At 50.9% G+C, this 16,906-nt stretch overlaps 1 protein-coding gene across 4 annotated transcripts in view; it reads right to left on the reverse strand.

Moving 5' to 3' along the window:
• The window catches only part of SNX19 (sorting nexin 19), a 103,385-nt gene that overhangs the window by 5,232 nt on the left and 81,247 nt on the right, over positions 1-16,906 (reverse strand). The window lies entirely within an intron of this gene.

Below are 16,906 nucleotides of genomic sequence, written 5' to 3' on the forward strand. Positions count from 1 at the left end.
TAATGGGGAGTTCAGAGCCTAAATTCATTAAACTGATGGTGTCCTTCCCGAGCGCGAGATTAAAACCAGGAGACTTTGCAGGTCTCTGCTGGCAGCATTCGGGGCTCCAGTTGAACAGGACATAAAGCCGTTTCCTCCTGTATAAATCACCTGAATGCTTTTAGCTCACCCCGAGGCCTAAAACAATGCTTTCAGCTCAGGTTTGCTCCTTGGTAATGCATGCTGGCAGCTGGCCCCATCAGTCTCCAGCACAGACATGTAACTCAAGCCTCTGACAAGTGCTGATTTAGAGCTTCAGCCAGTAAATCAGCATAAAATCATCGGAGTGCTTGCTCATATTTTTCCAAGTGGGGTTTTCTCACATGTAAAGCAAAAGGTCCTGGGACCCAGTGCTCACTATGGGACACCAACCACAGGCTGCTGTGTCCTGGACCCTGCAAACTGCTGTCAAATCCCCACAGTGTGCAGGATGGAGATGCTGGGAAGGCAGTGCAAGAGGGCTTTCTGCTGGGGAAGCCATTTGTGCGTGCATGAAGCTGGCATTGCACAGCTTTGGAAGCCCTTTGCAGTGCGGAGAGCTGAGGGTGCATTAGTGGGGTGTGTCGTGTTATATGGGATGATGCTGGACCACTGCAAATGAGCCAAGGGCTGTGTTTCCCAGCATGGATTTCTCTCCCGTGGGCTCTTCTGCTGGCACTAAGGGAATTGGGAAATTTGCAGTATTTCAAAGCCCCTCTGCCACTCTAGGCTGTGTGATCCAAGCCAAAGTGCAGCCCCAATCCATCATCCAAAGAGGGATGTTTGTGTATTTGTGTGAAATGACAGACTAGAGAGACCCAGAGCTGAAAGCCAGATGCTTTCCCAAGAAATAAAACGGGTTAAGGACTTTAAAATGCAGGAAGAGCCTGTGAAGGAAGCACCATTGCAGTTAGTGGCTGTGACAGCCCTGGCCCTGAGTCCCAACAAGCATCGACTGCCATCTTCTGTGTGCTGAGGGGAGACAAAAGGACATGACCCAGACCTCTCAATCATTCCACATCAGTAAGTCCTTAATGGGGGCAGAGAACTGCAGAAGTCAGCATCCCCCATGGGTTACAGCTAACGCTTCTCCAAACAAACACCCATCAGATGCTGATAAAAAGTTGCTTTCCGTAAACACTCTGTTTATTGCACTGTCCCACTGATTCCTCTGCTGTCAAAACAGAAAGGCAAACGAGAGCAGGGCTGAAACCCATCCCAAAGTCCTACCAAGCTGTGAAAGCATTTGGTGACTTTGTTCCTGGCTTGGATTTCCTTTTTTTTTTTTTTTTTTTTTTTTTTAAATTGTTTGGATTTGGTCACAAGCAGGAAAAGCTGATCTCATGACAGCTGAAAAAGCCCCGTGAGAGCCCGAGCTGTGAGATCTGATGTCACGCACAGGCAGTCCGGGAGGGAAGGAAACCTCTGTGTCAGCCCATGAAGGTGGGCAGCTCAGCTCGCCTTGCCCCCAGGCAGCTCTTGGTGGCACGTGGATGCCCGAGGCTCATGCCTGAATGGTCAGCCCCAAGGAAGGGCTGGGGGTCCCACCAACATCCCATCCAAAAGCTGCCCAAGAGGCTGGCACGCAGGCTGTCTTTGGAAATAGGGTGACAGAGCCATTCAGGTTGGAAAAGACCTCTAAGAGCATCACATCCAACTGCTGCCCCACCCCACTGTGCCCACTGCCCTCAGTGCCACATCCCCATGGCTCTGGAACCCCCAGGGATGGGGACCCCACATTGGGCAGCCTGTAAAGATCAGTCCCAGCTGCCACCCAGAAATGGGGGAACAGCAGTTGTCAGAGAGCTCAGAATCCCCTCAGCTGCACTGTGCACACATGAAGGTGTTTCAGTGCAGGGAAGCATTCAGGCACAGGCTGTTGTTCCCAAAAGTCAATGCAAAGAATCCTGTTTCACTCTACACTGCGATTAGCCACGTGTACAATGGGCTGACCACTGGTATGCGTGGCAATGCCAGAAGTAAATGAAACTCCTCCCTGGGGAGAGGGCTCCATTGCTTTTGGCTGCTGAATTTGTGAAGTTTTTCACTATTTTTTTCTTTTTTTCCCCCAAAATGCCTCCTTGGAAAACGCCTCTGGATTTTGATTTGAAGAAAAAATAATCCCAACGCTTTTGGTTATGCAAGGAAAGAAGGAGAAAAAAAAAAAAATTATTGATATTTTTGAAAGCTGGATAATTTTAGCCAAACATGGGAGAAATTAAATAGCATCCACAGCCATTGGGTGTGCTTAAGAGAGCTCCATCAGCCTCCTGATAGGAGAGCAGCTTGCTGACACCTTTCACATGCAGTGAGTGGAGCTCACTGCTGCAAAAGGAATAAGTGATGGGAAGGGAGCCTGGGTGCTGGGAAGGCAAGGATACAGAGGGCTGTCCTGCCTCAAAGCACTTGTGTGCTGTGGGCTGCCTTTATTCTGTGCTCATGCGCTGCAAGGAAGGGATGGGGGCAAAAAGGGCATGAAAGAGAAATGGACAGGAAAGTGAGAAGTGGTGGTTTGCACTCTTTAATTTCCTTCTCCGAGTGGAAGCTGCTCTGGTAGTGTGTGCAAGGAGTGAATACCTCCAAATATTCCCAGCAAATGAATAAAACCAGTAATATTCACAGAGCGTGGATTCGACTGATTTCCCTCCGTGTGTTTGGACTGAGATCTGACAGCTCTGGATCCAAAGGGGAGATCTGTGTTCGACTTCCCTGGGTCTGGATCACACCTAAGGAGCTCGTGTTTGAGCAGCATCACCAAAGGCCCTACCAACACACCTCCACTGAACGGTTGGGTCGCTTTTCCCTTCTGGTCCACAAATAAATTATCTGCCAATAAATGGAACCAGAAGTGGCTTGGCCAGATGTTCTGCTGGGGCCCCAGGGAGTCGTGGTGCAGAAAGGGTAAAATAGGGGGAAAGAGAAAAAAAAAAAAAAAAAAAAAGCAAATAAAAGATAAAATATGAACATGGCAGCTCCACTGGCTGCTCAATGCCGGCGTGGGACCCCCGGCTGCAGCAGCTGTGCCCATTATGGGGTGAGGTGCAATGCCCCAGCTGGGAGGCCGTGCCAAAAGCAGGATATGGGAAAAGACCATTTTCAAACACAGATGGATTAAACCTTGATTCCTTTTTAAATGAGATTTTAATGCGCTGGCTGCACGCGGCCGATGGATATGGGAGATGCTGGCTGGACATGAGATGGGTAGGGGTGAGTGTCCCCAGGGCACCTTGCTGAGCCCATGGTCTCCCATGGGAGAGGCACACTTTGGTGTCCCTGTGCTCTCAGCCCTTGTGCTGAGCTGCAAACCCTGGAGGACAACGCTCTGCAACCCACCAGAACCTACGGACAGGAGATGGACAGATGGAGCAGAAGAACGTTTGATTTTGTTGTGTTTTTCCAGCTGGAAAGAGAAAGAGAAAAGAGAACATTCCCACAGAGGAAACACTGTATTTACTTTTTTTTTTTTTTTTTTTTTTTTTTTGCTTTTTTATTGTGGTTGAGCTGAACTGTAACAAGTCACTTTAGCTCTGTTGAACGCAGGATTTTCTCACTTTCCGGTAAACTGCAGTTACCATGGAGAGCTCTGAGACAAGCCAAATGCAAAACATTGGAAACTACACCCAAACTCACCGCAGCCATATCAAACAGTTAATTAGGAAGGCCGTCCATGTGTTTCCCATTCCCTGGAATGGTTTGAATCAATTGCCCCGTGATTTATCACCTGTTTTCTGTGCGAACGGTTCAGCTCTGCTCTCGTGCATGTGTTGGAAGGGGGATCTGTGCTATGCAGCAAAGCAGGGAAGGGAGATATTAAGGACTTAAAAAACAAAAAAAAACAAAAAAACAATCATCAAATAACCAATTCTGCTCCTTCCTCCAGTATAAATCTCCCCCCGGAATGATATGCTTTGGATTCTGGTGGGATTTCTATCCCTTGGCAACTGAGAAAAAAGGAGAGGCAGCTTTTGATTTTGGAGTACGGAGGATTACAGCTCACCGGGCCATAGCAGGGCTGTGCTGTGCAGGGCCCAGATAGGATTCAGTCCCAGCTGCTTCTCTCCTCTTCCTTGTCCCCATCCCTCCATGGAGCAGAGCCCATCCGGATAGGTGGCTGCAGATCCTCATCCCCGGGTTGCATCTCCTTTCCAGGAACACTTTTCCCCACTTATCTCCTGCCTTAAAACCCACAGACCACGGGGTTGCCCCTTGGTGGCCCATGCATCCCATTGCCACCCTGCTGGCCAGCATGCAGTGATGGCTGATGGGCAGTTGGTGAAGCCTTAATGCCCAGAGCTAAATTCCCAGTTGGGCTGCATCCCCACTCCCCCTTCACAGGGCATGGGGAGAACACACCTCGGTCCTGCCTTGTGCCAAGAGCTTCAATGCGGAGTTGGTTTCTCCTAGCATCCAAAAGCAGCAAGAGATGGTTTGGAAGAGATCCCTCTGACCTGCAGCTCTTCCCAAAGCACGCTGACCTGATTTTCTCACTGCCATCTGCATCGCTGCCCTTTGGGGTCGGGTCAGGTTGTGAGCCACTGCAGTCCCTCCGGTGGTGTGGGTTCCTCCGGGAAAGTTTGTGGGGATGGCTGGGATGGACACGGTGTTATCAGCAGCCATTCCCCCACGTTGTGCTCCAGTGAAGCGTTCTGACCGAGGTGTGTGGGGCTGATTGGAAACCCTGCACATTTATCTAACCCATCCCCCAAAGCAGCTGTTGGCCTGAAAGGTGGCTGCTCCTCTCGCGCTCCGCATTCCACCTTTCCTGCCAAGAGTGGGGGAGAGAGGGAATAAAAGCTGCTCTCCTATCATTAGCAGATGATTGAAAAACCTTTCAGCTCCCCCAGCCAAGCGTGGGAGATAGCAGTCCTGCAAGACAGGAGCCGAGAAGCCCACAGCAGCAGATGGTGGGAAGAGGCAGGGACTCACCTCCATCCGCAGAGCCAAAAGGGTTCGATGAGGGGCTTGGGGTGAATGCTACACCTGCAGCAAGCGAGCAGAAGTGCAGCAGGAGCGTGGCAAAATTGCCGTTTACCCACACACCTCTGTTCCCATAGTGAACATATGAACTTGTGGATTGATTTAGCTTGAATTTATCTTTTCATTGCTCTCAGTGCAACCTCACTCCTGCCCTGCTCCTGGCCGCAGAAGGGAAGCAAAGTCATTGCCTGGCACAGGGGTTACTTGCCCCCATCTGTCTGCAGATCTCCTTTGCAAGAGGAGAAGGTCAGAGCTGTGCCTCAGTTTCCTCTCTCACTGCAAAGAAAAGAGCTGGTGGCAGGGGATGCACGGAGCTGCCTTGGAAAGATCCACAGGGTTGGGCTGCTCTGGCTGTTTGCACCGCCTGGGACGCTGCAATCTGCGAGGAAGGAAACCGGCCTCAGGCAGCAGGGAAAAAGAGAAATCTCCCAGGACATTCCAGAAGTTTTCCCACCCTGTGAAAAAAAAAAGGCAGTGGTGCACATGTGCACTCATGCCCTGGGACTGCTGCAACTCCTCATGCTGCCCTGACCTGCAGGAGGGAAGAAAATGGCAGAGAGATCTACAAGGAAGAAGGGAATGAGGCTTGCAAAGAGGAATGACCTCTGTGAAGTGCTCTGAGGAGCAGCAGCTTGGAAAGGAGGATCTCAGCTACAGATGTGTGCACGACGGATCCAAGAGCAGTCAGCTGCCATCCAGCTCGGATGGGCGGTTGTTATCGGCGCACGCGCTCCGTTCCACGACAGCTCCTTTTCAGACACTCTGTTCTGACAGGCTGAAAAAGAAATTCCTCTTGTCTTCATTTTCCAAATCCAGATTTGAGTCAACGCTTTGTCCTTTTTGTGGCCGTGAAATATTTTGGCATTACGGGGCTCCTTCTCCCACCTGGGAGTTTGCTTTGATTGCACTGACAGTTGGACTAGATGGCCTTTAAGGGTCCTTTCCAACTCAAACGATGCTATGATTCCTTCAGCCTTGCCCATTGCTGCAAGCAGGGCTCTAGGGGCCCTGCCAACACCACAAGAACTGAAGGAGGGAGGGAGAAAGGAGGAAGAGGAATCAGAGCTGGACAGAACCCATGGACTCCAAAGGGTTGGCAACAGGGTGTTCGTCATCCCTGCAGATGTAGGGAGTAGGAGCAGAGCCAGAATTTGCTTTGCATATGCTTAATACAAGAGTGAAAACCCAATCTGCTTAAAAACATGAAGAGCCAGAACTGCTGCTGACGTGAGCCCAGGCTGTGACACAGCTTTGGTTAAGGCAAATCGCCCAGGTGAGCACAGGGCACGCTGCCATCCTGCTCAGGGTGGTAGAAGAAGGCTTGTGTGTTTGCATTCTAGGTTACACCGCCTTTCCATTTATCAGGGAGACACTGTGGTTTCTTGTGTTTTATTATATTTAATGGGGTATTATTTTTTTTCTTGCTGGCTGTTTGTTTGAGAAATTTCTCCCAGGGGGACTCCTTTTTGATCGCTTGGTTGCCAGACAGAATGACATCAGACAGACGCTCAGAGGAATGATAAAAAGGCAGAGCCTTATTTCTTAATAACAGGCTCTGGCAAAACACAGAGTGAAGTTAAACCAGGACCCAACGCTGCACGGGCTGCAGGGCAGGGGGACAGGAGGGGCTGCTCTGCCTGGCCCATGCATGTTCACCCCTGTGTTAGTGGCCAGGGTGTCCTGGTCCCTTTGGGAACAAAGGAGATGGGGTGGCAGGAGGCACTAAGGTGGGCTTGTGCTTGCAGACCATCTGGTGCCAGTGTATGGCTGTGTGCATGGGGCACTGCTTATCAGTTCAGTCTCTGTGCCTTCAGAATGTGCCCTCTGTTCTCCTTGCGGTGTTCCACGGAATTTCTGCCTGTTCCCTCTTCCTCATTCCAGCAGCTGATAGCAAGAGTTGAATGAGATGGGCAGACACTCCCATTGGAGATGGGCAGCAGCCCAGGCACCAAGTGACCTAAAGTTCACAGCTGCCTCAATGCCCAGTTACAGACATTGGAGAAACCTCCAATGTCTCAGTGAGAGCTCCTACACAATCTGACACTGAGCTAAAAGGCATCTAACGTTACGGTTACATCTGGCTTTCAGTTTCTTCTTGCTGCCTTTTCTTCTTAAGTTGCTCATAAATTTTTTTGGGGGGGGGATAAAATTCCATTTGGGCTGAAGTTGTCTATGTTTGGACATTGCTCAAAACTTCATTTAAAGAAATGTAGGAAAGGGAGAAAAGGGCTCTGCCAATTCACATATTTTATCATTCAAAATCTGAGTTTCCCCTCACTTCCATCTTGGACTCCCACATCCAATTCGTACCTACTTCTCAATGGCACCCAGAACTGCCATGAGAAAATGCTGAAACCCACTGTGCCCTGAGGGTTTGCGGCCAATTCAGGCTCTCTGCTCTGTCAAGTTGGCTGAGATGGTTTCACCTCCTCCAATCTTTTCAGCACACCGCATTTTGGAGGAGCAGTAAGGAAACCCAAGCAGCCAGCAGTGGGATCAAAGCGGGGGCTGTGTGGGGTGGGAGCAGTACGTGCCCAGGAGCCCGAGGACAACTTTCCTGGGAACAGAGCACTGTTGTCAGCCCCACAGAGGAGAGCATTCTCCATTCATGCCCACGCCATTGTCTGCCCCATGAGGAGCACCGCGCCGTGCCGCGGTGAGGATGGCCGCCTGCACACAAGAGATGCACTGTGGCGGCTGATGGGCAGGCAGGGAGGGGATGCACGAGTTAATTGGGCACAGAAAAGGGTCTGTAGGGGTCTTGTGTTTCCCACTCCCATTTGGGTTGATACGTTGCTGGAGGGGGAATTCCCAGTTTCTACTTGAGTCAGCACGACACTGGCACCCTGGTTTGATGTGTGATACTTACAGGCAGAGTTTGGGGATTCAAAGCCACCAGATATGAGCCATTATGGGATTCAATTTGCAGTTTTTTCAGGAGTTCATATGGGTTTCAAGAGCAGTGATTTGAACAAAGGCTTCTCCAACCAGCAGTTTTGGGAAGGGCCTTGTGAGCTTTAGGCAGCTTTGGCTAAATTAGATGGCTTTGCCCAATTCACTTGGCTTTGCCCCACCTGCAGAACCCTTAGATTTAAAAAGTCTGAGTGCCAGCTGTCACCAGACCAAGCTCTCATTCCCTCGAGGCAGTTCTCCATATCCAGCTCAGTGAAGGTCCCAGATGTGGGTCTTCTCCTCCGTGTCCTCTCCCAAGCAACCCAAGTCAGTGCAGACATCATTTTACCATCCCGTGGAGCAGCTGCCAGCTGTGAGCAGATGTTTGATGCTGTGGAATTAGGAAACTTGGATCTGAGCAACAAAAGCCAAGGGAGAAGAATATAAAATAGCAAGCCTCAGTGGCTGGTATGGCATCAGTGCTCTGGGTGATGGCTTTCAGTGGGACAGATGGCACTGAAGCCTTGGAAGAGCAGTGGAGTAAGAAGGGCTGGAGTGACACAATGGATTTCCTGGGGGGTAGGGGGAGGGATGCTGTCACCTGATATGTGTGTACCCCCATGCCACAATGCTCATTTGGAGCACTGCGAGACAGCTCTGCTGGCAGCCAGGGGCTGAGGGAGCCGGGTGCTTGGAGGGCTGTGCTGATGCTGCCTGGCTGCTCCAGGGACAACACGGTGACAGCACACAGAACAAAGCCTGACATGGGGCTGTGACAGTGGTGTGCACCAGGAACCAGCAATGCTCTTTCTCCTGGTGGCACAGAATAAAGGCTGAGCAAAGTTCAAGGAAAACACAGCCGGTGTTGCACAATGCTGGCAAAAGGTCCCCTGATGGAGAACACACTGAGAGCTTTGAGGATGGGGGAAAGAGGAGAGCGAGTGATCCCACACTGCTGGCACTGCCCATGCACCCCGATGCTGCTCCTGGTGGCACGGCAGTGACCCGGGACAGAGGGATCTCGGGGCTCTCTGCCCTGCAAGAATGCATCCCTGGCAGGGCAGGCAGGGAGGAGAGCAGCACACCCAGCATGCAGAAATCAAGACATTCCTTTCTCCCCCTGCAGACACAGACACGAGGCTGGGATGTGCAAGACAGCTCCTTGTGCCCGCAGTTTCACCACGGCCAGATGAAATGTAGGAGATAGGCCAAGAAATAGGCTTTGATGTGCAACCACCACCCGGCTCCTCTCTGTTATTCCTTCCCCCCCGTGCCAAACCGAAGTAATAGATGCTTCCCCTCTGCCCCCATGATCCAAAGGTCCTCGCATGGACAAATTCATCACTCAGATAACTTCCCGCAGCCACGAGATGGGAAGGCCAAGGTAAATACACACCCATCCATCAGCAGATATGTGATGAAGCTCTCCTTTCTTCAAGGAATTCACTCCAGGGGTTCAACCACAAAGCGATGCTGTAGCAAGGCAGTGGGATGCACAGAGCCACCGAGGATGCTGCCAGCATCCCTGCCAACAGGATTGATCATGGGGTGCACAGCCCACATCCGAGGGGTTTGCCAGCAAAAATGATCCTTCCCTTCAAAAATGAAGAAGTGTTTTCAAGCCGTGTGTATCGGTGGCTTTTGCAAGAAGGCAAAGATGAGAGGTAATGGCCTCACGTTGCACCACGGGAGGTTCAGGTTGGTTATTAGGAAGCATTTCTTCTCAGAAAGAGCGATGCTGCAATGCACAGCTGCCCAGGGAGTGGGGTGGTCACCATCCCTGGGGTGTTCCAGAGCTGTGGGGATGTGGCACTGAGGGATGTGGGCAGTGGGCACAGTGGGGTTGGACTCAACAATCTGAGAGGTCTTTTCCAACCTGAATGATTGTGTGACTGCATGTCTAAGGCAGCCGGGACAGGATAGACGCCACTGGCACTCAGCCTATAGACAAACAAAACTGAACTATAGACCAGAAAAACCAGAATCTTTTCGAATCAAAATAGTCTCCAAAAGGCAAAAAAAAAAAAAAAAAAAAAAACAAAAAAAACCAACAGAAAAAGAGAGTGAAACAGATTCCCATGAAGAGAGCAAAGCTCCGAGTGCATCCGCACCGTGTCTCCACATCTTGTCTTCCCACGGAGGGACCCTGGCTGATCTCCAGATCCCAGCTGGGCAAGCAGCAAAAATTTTCCAACGCGACAAACTGTCTGATCCCTGCAGCACAGGGAACTGTCTCTGGAGCAGTGGGGCACTGAGTAAGATGCTCTCACTGCAGGGAGCCCCAGACCATCTCCCACCCTTATTGCAAAGGAGCAGGAGCCAGATAAAAGCTCCTCTGATAAGGATGAACTGTGCTATGCCCTCCGCTGAGATCTGGAGGATTAACCCAACAGGAACATGATTTTGGGACTATAGTCTCTATGGGACGTGATGGGAGTTGCTGTGGACTCCAAGAAGGAGTGTTGAGCAGACCAGTCCATATAGCAGCATGGCCATGGGAGCAATTGGCCAAAGGCAATGGCAATACTGGGAAAGGAGCTTGGTCACTGGCTGTGAGAACAAGGATCAGAGCATGATGAATCTGAGAATGTAATGTGTTTGCTTGGAGATGTCAAGAACAGAAATTTATTTGCTGTCAGGGTGGTGGCAAAGAAGAATCAAAGAGAGCAAGAGGGTGTAGCAGATATACTTCACTCCAGCTTTGTTCCACCCCACCCTTCAGCCCCCACCTTGGGTGGATTTGGGTTTCTTTGGACTGAGGATGGTTCAAGAGAAGAAATCAGGAGTGAAGTCAGGGTCAAAGCCTTAAAAAGTCTTCTGCACCAATACAGTGTAAGAAATAGGCACATACCAGAACACCTCCCTGCCACTGGTGCCCGTTTTTCCCTTACCCTCTGCACATACCTTAGAGCTCTGCTCTGTGACTCTGTTGAGTTGGCTCCAACAATAGACATAATTTATATTTGGTGGGAGACCTGACTTCCCTCCCACCACCTCTGCAAGATGCAAGTGCTCTGCCTGTAAATGCTGATACAGGGGAAACGAGCTGCTCGCAGCAAGCTCTCCGTGCCGTTCTCATTGGCATGTGATATATCACAACTAACAGTCTCTCCTTCATGATATTACCAGCCCCGACCCGTGATCTTGGGAAGAATTCAAAGTCCAGCTTATCAGCAAAAAAATAAGCTAGTTAAACTTAAAACAGCAAGACTCAGCTTGGGCTAGAGGATGATTTATTAAGAAACACGGACTTCGGAGACAGAGAGAGGGAAAGGAAGCCACAAACCCCACATACAGCCTGTAAAAGTTCCAGTTTATAATCTAACACGAGTGGCTGCACTGCTCTGGCTGAGAAATCATCTGGGATCCATCACAAGGTGGAGGCACGCAGCTGCAATGAATCCACGGGTGGGAGCATCGCTCCCGCGTGTGCAGTGCACAGCGTGGATCTGAGGACACAGCCCTGCTCGGGTACCCCAACCCCTGCATTTCCCAGGATGGGGCACCCAGGGGCGTGAGGCACAGCTCTGGGCGTGTTCCCCTTGTTTGGGCACAGCCTGGCTCCAGCAAGACTTAATGCATCCTCCCTTTCAGCTACAAATAGCCGTGCTGCTCCATTTGGGCAGCGTGCCATTGGATGCTCCATCTGGGCAGCGAGCCGTTGCTTCCTGCTAAGCAGGCACAAATATTTCTCCTTGGTATCTAATGACTTGTTAAAAGCAGGCATCTCTATTACAAATACGGATCTGAATATAAAATCGCACCTCAAACAAGGCAAAGGCAAATGATGTACAATAATACTTTACACTCACATTTCTTTTTTTTTTTTACGAGAGCACAGCAAAGATTTGAAATGAAGTGAAAAGAAGATATCAGAAACCAGGTGTTGTTTTTGTGAGACCTTTTGATTTGGAAGAAACTCACTTTTTCCACTAGGAAGCTGTTACATCCCAAGCCTTTGGCTCACACTTCCAGAAAGCACCGCAGGCGTTATTAATGACCACCAAAACATGAGGACCAAAGCATCTGAGCTGACACCTCCCTTCCTGCTGAAGGATTACACTCATTCATAAAATCCAAAAGAAAAAAAAAAAAGCCAATCTGATAGCATGAGCTGGGATGAAAATCATTCAGGAAACAAAGCAGTGAGGCTGGATTTCATACCTTCAGCCACATCACTCTCAGTAGGGCCTGGGATTTTAATGCAGCCTTTGAAACAGGAGAGAAGCAGAGTATCTGGTGAGTGGGAAGGGCTAAAGGCAGTGAGGGTATCAGGTAAATCCCTGTCCTCCTCTCCCAGCCCTAGGGGTAACCCAGACCCACTGCTTCCCATGTGCACCTTCCTTGCTGGGACCCCTCTCCCCGTGTTTGTGCATTCTTGTTTTACAGGGAGGGAAACGCCAGCGAGAGCCAGCAAACATAAACTGAGTGAGCAGGGAAGCTAACGAGCTGCCCATAAAAACAGAGCTGCAAGAGCCTGGGGCGAGGGGCTGGCAGCGGAGGGGCCGTGCACTGGGGCTACCATATTGCAGAGTGCTTCCACACCAAAAAGGGCCCCTGCAGTCCCATTTGGGTGTGGGCTGCCTGTGGTTCCCACTTGCATGTTTGGGTTTTGCTGGTGCAAGCACTGCCATGTGTTCATGCTGCAGCTAATGCTATCTGTGCCAGCATCCCCTGCAAATGAGTGCACGGGAAAGAGGAACAACGGGTGGCAATCAGGAACTGAGGCTCAGCTCCCAGCCCTGCCATGGCACAGCTGTCCCACTAAGCACCAACGCTCCCCAGAACGCGATGCTTCACCAAATTTCCAGCCAGCTGTGCTATGCACTGACACAAAGCATGCCCCCAGGCAGCCCCAGCCCTCTTCCCTTGAATGCAGATGCTGCAATGCAGTTCTGCCACGGAAATATTTCCACCCCACTGTGACACACAGAGCACGTTTTGAAACGCTGCAAGGCATTGCAAAATGTCTCTGCTGTCGGCGTTTATCCCTCTGAGATCTGCATGGAGAAATGGGGTTCTTGGTCTGTGCTGCTGTGGATGTGGTTGGGGAAATGCCAGCACTCACTGAAGAAATGTGCAGAACTGATCGGTGCAGTGGATGCTGTGGGAAGATGTGAGAACCAACATTTATGTGCAATGAGTTGTGCCTGTTCTCGGCTTCACCCATCTGGTTTTGGGAGTTTGCTTCCAACTGGAGCTGCTCACAGTGACTAGTACCCTTTTGGGACATTTGGGCCAGAGCTGGGTTCTGTTCTGGGCCCTTTCAGTGCCAAGGAAATCGACCCACATTGCTCTCATTCTGCCAGCATTCCAGTACAGACAAGCAAACACATGACCAAACTTGAGCAAACCTGCTGGGTGAGAGCTTAGTGAATGCAGACTGAAAAATTCTCCTTTTTTGGTCTTTTCCTGTTTTACAGCTGGTCAGAGGACGTGGGCAAATGTTCTCAGCATGGCCTAAGAGCCAGGTGACACTTTCTGGGACTTTCCTAAGAGGATGCAGAGAGCAGCATTCACTCCCTGCCACCACACACTTGAACACAAGAGGTTTGCACAAGAAGTCATTGACACCTGAAGGAAAAACCCAACCACTGGTCATAGAAGAGAACAGGATCATTAAGGTTGGAAAAGACCACTGGGTTCATCTCCAACCATCAACCCATCCCCGCCATGCCCACTGTCCACGTCTCTCAGAACCACATCCATCCTCTTATTGAACCCATGCAGGGATGGGGACCCCACCACCCCCCTGGGTCTGACACAGCCTCACCTGAGGACATCAGTTCTTGCACTTGGAAACACCCAGCTCCAAAAGAAATGAGAGCTGCAAGTAGAAAATGCACCCTACTAATCTGCACTGACATCTCCATTGATTTTTGGGTTCATTGGCTCTTGGAAGCTCAAGAAACCCAAGCTCAGCTTTGGTAAACTGAGACGAATGCTCCTGCATTTCCAGTTGGGGCTGAACAGGTTGTGGTTCCCCACGCCCTGCACGGGGCTGACATCAGTTCCTCTCATTTTTATTGTCCCGGGCCCAGCTCTGGCCCTGATTTTTAATTGCCTCGTAATTTCTGCAGCACTTAGAGCTTTTATAAGCCTCCTGCCTTCCCCGAGGTCAAGAATGAGTGCCCCCAGCTCCCCCGTTTTCTTAATCACCGAATAGTTGTGAGCAGTAAAAGAGGAACGCGGATGCCATTTCCTCGCACCGAAGGGCGCACTGCAGTTTAACGAAGGCAAAGGAGGGAAAATGATTTAGGAATGAAGTAACTTTGCGGCCTTCCTTGGCCACCTCCATCTCTTGGTGCCAGAAGGGTGGAGATGCTGGGGAAGGACAGATGTCCTTCATGCTTTTGGGGTGGTTTGTTGTCAGACTCTTTATAGGGGCCGGTAGCACTAAGGGTAGGTTTAACCCTGCCCGGTTTGCCAGAATTGGGCCTGGTGGACTGACTGCCTGTGGGTGGTAGGAAGCAGGCAGGGTTTGGCTTGCTTTCATTAGGAGCAGATTGAAGCTATATGAGGCTCTGAAGGAGGTGTAAGGAGGAGTTGCAGCCAGGAGGGGTTTCCTAGGGAAGGTTTCCCATTCAAACAGCCCCCACGCAGCCAATATGTGCCCAGCACTGATTGAGACAGCCCCATCCCAAAGCAGCCCAAGGCCTGGTTTGCAGGCAGCAGCACATGGAGTATAGAATGAGAATCTTAAAGGTTGGGAAAGGCCTCCAACATCACTGAGTCCAACCCCACCATGCCCACATTCCTCAGTGCCACATCCCCGTGGTTATGGAGCATCCCCAGAGACAGTGACCCCCCACTCCTTGGGCAGCTGTGCAGTGCAGCACTGCTCTTTTAGCAGAGATTTAACCTAAGTGAGAACTGAACGAAGCTGTCAAAGCATTCTGCACTCGGCAAAAAATGAACCTCCCCAGATGTCCCAGATAGATGTACTAACTTACTTTGTTTGCACTCAGAATTCCCCCAGGAAAATACTAAGTTGGAGAGGCCAGAAGTGTCCCTGCTCCCCCCAGATACCAGGATGGACAGAAATAACACAGCATGGTCCTAGGATAACAATGACTTCGTGCTGTTGTGTTATAGCTCTAAACATAGCCAGCCCTACTGCAGTGCAGATAAGTTCATTGGGAGCTGACAGACACCAAATGCTTGCTTGATTTCATGTGCTGGGGCTGAAAAATTTCATTAGCATCTGAAGCACTAAAGAAAAAAGCATTTTTCTAGCTCTCAGAGTCAGCAAAATGCTCAAAGACATCCAAGAGGGAATCAAAAGGCAGAAGAAACAGCAGCAACAGAAGCAAAATGAAATAGAGAGTTCTTGCTGAGCGCTGATGCTGGAGATGCAAATCGTGATTTGTGAACGCCTGGAGATGGAGAAGTGGAGGCCATCCGAAAAGGGAGCGAATAAATGAGACTTTGTATGAGGTCCATGGAGATAACTCAAAGCGAGAGCAAGCCGGTGTTTTTCCAGCTGAATAGAGTTCTGCCAGACAGCATTTTGCAGGCAGGTTTTGATGTGATGAAAACATCTATTCAGGATTCTGAAAGCATTGTGCTTGGGGAAGGTGAGCAGCAGCACCAAGTCGTGCCCCTGCCCTCTCTAGATCCTGCATTATTTTGAGCATTGAGGACTGCAAAGGGCTAAAAGTCACAGCTGTGATTTATTTTCCCCTTTCTTTCCACATTGAGCATCCTCGCTCACACAGCCGCCCGCATCCTGAGCTACACCACACTCCCAACCCACAGGGAATGATGCAAAAAGATGCAGGGAATATTCCAGGGCTGGAAATGATGGCTCACAGAGAGATGGACAGGGGGTGGCAGGTCCTCACAGCCCCCCCAGCTGACATCTTCAGGGGGAGGTCGGGCACAGAAACAGCACAGCACAGCCAAAATATGCGGTGGTGCCGGCAGCCCAGGTAGGTGCTTGGGGAGGGATGTCCATAGGGTGGGCTGTGGAAAGCTGGCCGGCGGCTGCACAAAGCCTGCTGTGAGCCAAAGCAAACAGCTCCAAGTGCCTGCCTGGCTCAGCGCACGGAGAGGCACCGAGGCACAAGGTGAGGTGCTGGAAACGGAGCTGGGAGCACTGGGGGCCTTAACCTTCACTTCTTGGGCTGCTCCTGGGTTTGCAGGAGATGGGGGAGCCATTTATTTGTTGCCTTTGTGCTGTCGGCAGTGAGCCAGCAGCTCAGAGCATCGTGCATCACACAGCACTCTGCAGCCCTGCACCCCTCCTAGAAATGTGCAAATGAAGCCATTTTAAGAAAACACCTTAAGATCCTTAAGATCTTCATACCCCTCTCATCCGAGCCCTTCTGTCGGATGTGCTCCAGCCACGCACTGTGAACATAGGGCCACCCCTGGCTGCTGCTGGCTGCTCCTGTCCCCTGCCACAGATGGCACGGGTCCCAGTGGATGGCATGGCCCAGCTGTGACCGAGGTGTGGAGGGCGGTGGGAGGCGATGGCTGGAGGCCAACCACCCTGCCATGAGATCCCCAACTGTTCTCCATGAAGAATGGCCCCTTGTCCTGCCCTGGCCAAGGGACAGCCGGGCGGTGTTGGGGACAAAACATCGATTTGCAGAACCATCAACAAAGGAAGCACAACAGCCGAGGCAGACGGGGATACCTCAGCCCTTGGCACGGACCCAGCAGTGCCACAGACATCATTTCATGCTGGGATTCCTGCAAAGCAAAGGGCAGCCGCCCTTTTCTCCCAGCACTGTGGGATGTATGGGATGAGCGATGTGCTGGGGCGAGCTGGGGAGCATTTTCCAGCTAAAATAATGTCACAGAATGGCATTTATTATTTTTTTTCACAGCCTGCTTTCTCCCATAGCCTGCCCACCGTGGGGAACAGCCGCATGGAAACCTGCCCAGGTTCATAACCAACTGAGTGTATGGGGTGTGTTGCTTCCTTCTGTCCACCAGAAAAGTCCCAAAATATGGGTTGCTCATGGAATTTGCTCTTCCTGATGTCAGAACTGCATGCAGCTCTGCAGAGCAA

The sequence above is a fragment of the Meleagris gallopavo genome, chromosome 26 (assembly GCF_905368555.1).
Source record: "Meleagris gallopavo chromosome 26, MGAL_WU_HG_1.1, whole genome shotgun sequence".
NCBI lineage: Eukaryota > Metazoa > Chordata > Aves > Galliformes > Phasianidae > Meleagris > Meleagris gallopavo.